Here is a 7,573-nt window from a genome sequence, read left to right as displayed (position 1 = left end):
CCACCCTGTTCCTATAGCAAAGGTTTAAATCCTATGGATTTCCCACTCATCATTAGCTAATCGCATAAGCTATATGGAGAGGCTACAATGGTGATCCATAGTCTATGGTAGAAAGTCTCCATTGTGTAGGTACAAGATAGGAGAATTGTCATGCACAATAGCGTGCCCTAAGACCTAGCCAAACACTATTGCAAAATCTCATCCCTCTACAGCAAGGGGTCTAACTCTGTGATCAATGTGTGTGACAGAGAGGTAAGCTTGGCATGAAGCACTCAAGAGAGCACCTCCACACTCTTGTCTATGGAAAGAATGATGGATTTTCATAAGCTCTACTCCCTATCATTGATCATCTACTTCAACAACACCCCTCACAAGATGAGCTGCTAACTCTAGGACCTGACCCTGATCTTAACGACTATCACATTGGAGACCACCTCTCCATTTGTAAACTAGCAAGCACGTTGCCAGTGGATCTTTGTCCCTATCCATAGGTACAATGGCACAAAGTTGGGCTTCCTCACTCTGTTTCGTGTTTCCACCATCATGACTACCTTGTCCACTTGTGCACTCTCTTGCCTTCATGCTTATTCAAATTTGGTTTGCAATGTCAAGGAGCAAGAACACCTAGGAGAGGTTGTTGTTGTTGCCACCTCTAGGAGGAAGAGGATCCTCACGTTACGTAACCAATTGTCAGCACGTTGTGAATCTGAAATAGCCAATGCTTCAATAGAAAGTGCAGCTAAATGATGATCAAGGTAAACAAGAATAATTTCTATTATTAGACAACAAAGAAAAAAGAATAATTTCTATTATTAGACAGCTAGTTTCTGGGTAATTAATTATACGTGTTGCATGCTACGTGTGAGTGAGTGCGTCGTTGGGGATTCTTTGTTAATTTTTTCTTGCGATACGGACACCTAATTTTCATCGTCATATCAGGAGGTGTTCGTGGGTGGGGGTTCGATACGACGAGCGTAACGGTGGAATGGGCGATTGCGGAGCTGCTGCGGCACCCGGAGGTAGGAGCCTAATGATCCATTTGACTTGGGGAAAAATTCATGAAGCAGACAAAGAGGATGCTTCAATTTGCATGGAAGCTGAAGAAAATTTGGAAAGCAATGGCCAATTTTGCAGGAAGTCTATAGCAAAAAAAAATGCTACTACTAGAGGAGACACTGTTCCATTGGGAACAACTGAACAGGCTCATTTGTTAGTGCAAACTCTCCATGCTTACATTGAAGCATAAGGCTTTCCTTTGAGCTACCATCAAAGTAGCACTTTCTTTATCAGATTATATAAGAAACTGGAGTTGTTCAATTGAATGCATTGAATCCACAATTCACGCAACTTTTAGCCAACGAAATCCACTCATTAGAGCTCATGTCTTGCTACTAGTTTCTAAGGACATGAGCCTATTAGTTCTTGAAATAAACTGATGTTGTTTCCTTGAAACAAAAGCTCGTGCTCTTCGTTTTGATGGCATTGCTCAAATATGGAATCTACTGCCTCTAAGTCTAGCTGTTCAGCAATGAGGCATTTTTCTTGGCATTGTCTCTCCCTCCATATTTGTTTGCAAATGTGTCTTCTATTTCCATTTGAATATTGTATCATCGGTTTCCATGGCCTTCAACCTCCTTGTACCTTGATTGGGTATATCAACTTTTCGATCTCGCAGTCTTTGTGTAGTTCCCTTACAACCCATGACAAATTGCATTGCACCATATGTTTCTTATTTTGAATAAAGAAAGTGGACTCGCTTGAAATAGGAATAAAAATTGTGCACGTTCCAACTTCCACGAGAGCTGGAAAAGCACAGAGAACCATGGGCACAAATGTGGGACCTAAGGAGCATGATAATTTTTTAAAAGAAAAGCAGCCAACAAGGGGAAGAAGTAGAGGTTAGGGATGCAAGTGAACTGGATTCTTGGGGAATTTTAATTCTGGGAGAATGTTTCACAAGGTAAGACATACATTACATGCAGGGGAGAAGTAAATTTAGTGAAAATTTTGAATGCAATAGCAAGAGGTGTCAAATTTTAGAAAAACTGATCGTGTTTTTCCATCTCTAGCTATACATGTCACCAACTTGTGCCCCCTTAAACGAGTGCCAAATTTGTTGGAAAAAGAAAATGGGAAATTGGCTCACTAGCGGGTTCAATGTTATGAATTAAGGAAAGGAACCACCTTTGACATGCTTGTGGGCCTATTGCAAGGTAGTGACTGTAAAAGGAACCAATGAAAAATGATAAATAATGTGGGATTATTCAAAGAGAATTGCACATGTATGAATTTAGTTTTTTATAGTGCATCCATTTATGGGTGAACTAAGCTACAAATTTCACCAAATATCAAAGTTTTAAGACCATCATACACTAGCTCCATAAGTCCGAAGTATTTTTTTTTTAAAAGTTTGCCTTTTGTGACTAAATGAGAAAGTTATTGAGCTTGCCCTCAAATGTATGCACACAATTGCAGCATAGTATTGGAGACATCCAAAACCATAGCAAAGGTTCTCAATTGGTTTCTCCTTTGGCTTGTGAGAAGCTCAAGTATTCCGCTTTCAAATAAACAATTGCTTCCATATATGTGTAGAACAATTATCTGATGTTTTAAAATTTTTTGGTTATCCTATACAGTCCAAGATGCATGCTTCAAATGTATTAAATTTTTTTTGGGATATCCTTCTATACAGTCCAAGATACATGCTTCAAAGGGATTTAAACATTTGCAATAGTTTGATGAGTTCATTTAAGATGCCAATTGTGTACATTTTTTATATCAAATTCAAGTTCAGAATGTGTAGATTAGTTTGTCAAATTCCATTGAGAAATGCATAAGTAATGAATGGAGCAAGTTAGCCATATGCAATACATTCCTTAAACTTATGGCTAAACCCAACCATGTAGTGGTCCCCACAATTGATAGCACAAATGACTCTTCACATTCAAAGATGCATCCTCTATTTTCTTGAAAAAGTTTTTTAAGGTGGTTGAGGATTCTGCATAAGGGTACCATTGGAGGCATACTTTTGCGGTCGATAGGACCATGCAATAAGGCAAGACGTTTTGAGACTACGTCCATGCTAAATGAACTTGCTATCCATGTTTTTATTCCTTATTTTATGAGATTGAACTTGCTATCCATGTTTTTATTTCTTATTTTATCTCAGGCCTTACTTTTTTCCATGTCTCTTGGGTGTCCTCTCGCTTCTTCCATAACATCATCAGCTTCCAACATTTACAAAAATTTTGGACTAAAAAAGGACCCCTGTAAGAGAGCCCTTGGGTGTCTCTTGGGTGTCCTCTCACTTCTTCCAACATCATTAGCTTCCAACATCACCCACATTACAAAAAATTTGGACTAAAAAAGGGGACCTGTAAGAGAGCCCTTGGGCTAGTGACGTGGGAGGATAAGGTGAATAAAATTGTGTAAAATATTGAATAGTGGAGGGCAATAGAATATTGGAAATGGCTTGACTTTCCTATTTCTTTATTCAATGGCCCGAAGTTTAATATAGGCCTCCTACTTGCTGCCTCCACTCTCTTATCACGTTTTTGAATAGTAACCAAACTACAAAAGCTAGTTTCTCAACCAAACTTGCTCATTTGTCATGAAACCAAAGCCACCCTTCCAACTATCACACTCCTCTCATTCTCTCTCATTTCTCTTCCTTCACCCTCATTTTTGAGTGCAATTTCGAGTTTCTCTTGCTCCAACCCTTCTATATGTGAAAGACATGAAAAGAGCCTTTCAATGAAAAACTTGCAAAAATTAAAATCTGTCAATAATAGTATCTTGTAACGTTTTTCTTTCTTACACAAACAAGAATTGTTACTGAGATGTCACATCTGAAGTGTTCAATCGACATTGTCACTATGGCATGCTCTTATTGCCCATACATTATCAAATAATTCACACAACTAGCTCTTGCAAGTAGATATTATCTTTGTTTTTTCTCAATTGCTTATTACAATTAGCATAGAAATCAACAAAGCATGGAAATGGGAGAAACCAACTCAGTCTAACATATCTTCCGCCAGTAGTTGGATTCATAGCATTTCTTACATCATTGAACATTCTACTTTTATATGATTTGTTGATTTTTGTGCTTGAAAGTGGCCACTTTGGATTGTGATAAGAAGACATGGGAAGAGATTCTAATCTTTCATATTGAGTTTCTTGATTTGGGATGATGAATATCGAGTCATAAAAGAAGGTGCCATCCTTCTTCATCTCTAATAGGGCGTGACTTTCATAATGAAGACCTACCAATCTCAGAATGAAGGACATGCAACACCGCATTTATGCATGTTATAGGATCCCACTCCTTATAATTGGATGGATACACATCCATCAAACAAATGCAAGGATTGTCAATGTCTATGAATACTTTAAAGCATAACCCTAATACATTATGAAGTACTTACAATTGGGCCTATGATATGAAAGGCCTATGTCCGGATGCACGTATATGTCCTGCATGGCTAAAGACATGTTGAATATATATGCGAGAGATTGTCTTGTTACCAGGAGACATTTTGAAATCTATAATTCTACCTTTCCAATGTTTGGAGATGCCCTTTGTATCCTTTCGAGCCACTTTATGACACCCACGATTAGTGGGTAGCATTGTGATCCAAAAATATTTCCTATAGAGATCAGAAATCCATTCCTCGTGTTTATCCTGATGTTGTTTTTCAGTTTAAACCTCAATATCTTGTATAACAATAGCTCTCATCCTCTGTCTTCTCATCCAGAATTCACAGAATTCACAATGTCTATCTCCCTTTATGTATTTCTTCTCCAAACTCTCTCTCTCTCTCTCTCTCTCTCTCTCTCTCTCTCTCTCTCTCTACAGTTGTCTTCCTCTGTCCCTCTCTTTATTTGCCTCTTTACCTCTCTCCTTTAACCTAGCCCCTGACACAAACAAACTAAATAATATTTCAAAATACTTCAACATGATCTCTCTCTCTCTCTCTCTCTCTCTCCCTCCCCCCAACCCCCCCTCATTCCTTCCCTCTTTCCTTCAAGGTACTCACTCACACAAAAAAACGAGAAATTATTTCAAAATACTTTCAAAATATGAAATCTAATGCTTACTCTCTTTTCTCTATCCTCACACAAACAAAACACCAATATCAAGATACCCTCCCTCCCTCTCTCTCTCTCTCTCTCTCTCTCAAACAATTCAAAGACATAGCAGTTCAAAATATAATCTCTCTCTCTCTCTCTCTCCTCCTCTTCCTCTTATCCCCCTCGAAGAAAAGAACACACAATAGTTTGAAATACAATCTCTCTCTCTCTTTCTCTCCCCCTGCTCCTCTTTCTTTCTCTTTGTTTATCCTATACCAGAGAAGAGACAACTTCAAAAATAGTGTCATAGCTTCGAATATCATCTACCTTTATCTCTCCCTCCTGCCTATCATTTACAACAAACATATAGCTAGATTGTCAAGTAAAATCTTATGTACTTAGGACATTTTTGAAAGCAAAATCACTTAATTACCTTGAAAATATGTGTCCTTTCTTCTAAAGTTAATTCTTTATGCTCCAATAAGACATAGAAAGAGTCAAAAATGATAAAACGCCCCCTTTCTTCCTCCTTCCAAGCAAAGTCACCTCGAATCTTTGATTTCTAACAGAGAGAGGAGCAAGTGGCGAAGGAATTTGGAAGAGAGAATGGAATAAGAGAGAAGAGGGACAAGCAGATCTTGGATAGAAGTTCTCTCTCAGAGATTTTCGCGGGTGGATGAAAAATGTGAATAGGGAAGAGGGAAAATGATAACCAAGAGTGGAATGAAGATAGTTTAAAAAACAAGCTGCTAGAAATTGGTAGGAATGCATTTTTGGAGTACATAGAGGAGGTAAAACGTTTTCGAAGAGAGAGAGAAGTGAGAGAGTTGGTTTGGAAGTCAACGTTCTGAGCCAAATAGTTGAACCAGAAGGAAAACTTGATTATAGATCTAGTTGGGGGACAAATGGATGGGAGAAAATCAAGGACGCCTGATATAGTCAGGCCAAATGTGAAGCACCAATGACATTTTTATAGGTATTTTGAAAAAAAAGTATAATTTTTCCTAGATTTGAAGAGCCTCTATTGTAGAGAAGTCCACATGGCATAATCTCCTTAATGGATTCCATATTTCCTTATCCATGCCTCTAATATTTTAATAATTCTCTAAAGGCTCCCTTTTTTAGTCCAAAATTTTCATAATGTAGGCCATCTTGCTTCCTGCAACAAGCACTTTTATTTACATTTCCTCTACTCACTCTCCTATCTGGCATCAACACTGTGGGGGTTAAAGGCCACTGTGCCTTAACCCTGGTTATGTACAATACTCAAACACACATATATATATGGATGACATAGAAGATTAGGGTGTTATGCACCTACCAAAAACTTGTGGCTCTCTTTTGGCTCTTCCTCCCTCTTTTGTTCCGCTTCCATTGAGAGCACTCTCAAATTATTTCCTTTTTCGTCATTTGCCATAGAAAAACTCTTGGTCTATCTTCAAACTTCTAGCAGTCTAAGGTCAGCCACCACTGAGGGATGTCATAAACTATGTGTGCATGAGTGTAAGATGATTGGGTCACTAGAGAGGAACATGGACAACAATAATTACATTTTTGCTAAAGAAAAATAACTTGTTATTGAGGTTCATGATGCGGGGATTCATTTGTGCCTTCTTGTTGCATCTCAAAGTCAATTGTTACCAACAAAGGTGGGTCAAACTCAACTCCTAGGAAAAGGATGAAGACTCCCCAAGAGGAGCTTCAAATTAGTGAGTGCCAAAGCATTAGAAAAGGAGGAAAGTTAGTATAAAAAGAATCATATGGATGATTTTATTAAATATGACAAGTTAGAGAAAGCTAGCAATATGTCCACCACACATGAGTATAGCACTCGAGGAAAGAAAATAATAGGGAAGAGGACGAAGGTGAAGAAAGCCCTTCGACTCCACCAACTATTCCCTTAGGGTAGCTCTAATGGCTGTAAGTCCTTAAAATGTGTACCCTTGAGAAGGTGCAATTACTATCAAAAGAAGGACAGTGCCAATGTGAGATATTGAATGAATAGATGCCTCGACAACATTTTATTTATTAAAGGAATCAATACTTCTCAAAGGTGGAATTACTGGGAAACCGAGGACATCTTGTTATAATTCAATATACTTGAAGGACTAGGATTTTACATTCTAAAGGGAGCCATATAAAGTTGATTGAGTGTTGTGGTCCCTAAATCCTTAAAGGTAAATACAACACAAGCATTGAGTAGGCTAAAACATTTGAAGACAGTGGACAAGAAAAACTAGACAAGGGTAAAGGAAAGGACACTCATGCAAAAGAAGATCCCTTCCTCCTAGACAAAAATAAGTATAAAGGAATTCATAGGCTCAATGAGTAGGCAAATAACAAAAAAGTGTCCATGATGAGCGAACAAATACCTAACCAAAGCTGCTAAAAGAACATTTTTGTAAAAGAAAATGTAGAAGACCTTGCATTGGAAAGGTCATACCCATCCTATGGTTGAGGGAAGGTTTACATATTACATTGAGCAACCCTTTTTTTTTTT

This window comes from Dipteris shenzhenensis, chromosome 20, assembly GCF_047967505.1.
Source record: "Dipteris shenzhenensis isolate YYH24624 ecotype China chromosome 20, Dip_SZ_1.0, whole genome shotgun sequence".
In the NCBI taxonomy this organism is placed as follows: Eukaryota; Viridiplantae; Streptophyta; class Polypodiopsida; order Gleicheniales; family Dipteridaceae; genus Dipteris; species Dipteris shenzhenensis.
The sequence above is the reverse complement of the archived record's forward strand: the minus strand, read 5'-3'. Positions refer to the sequence as shown.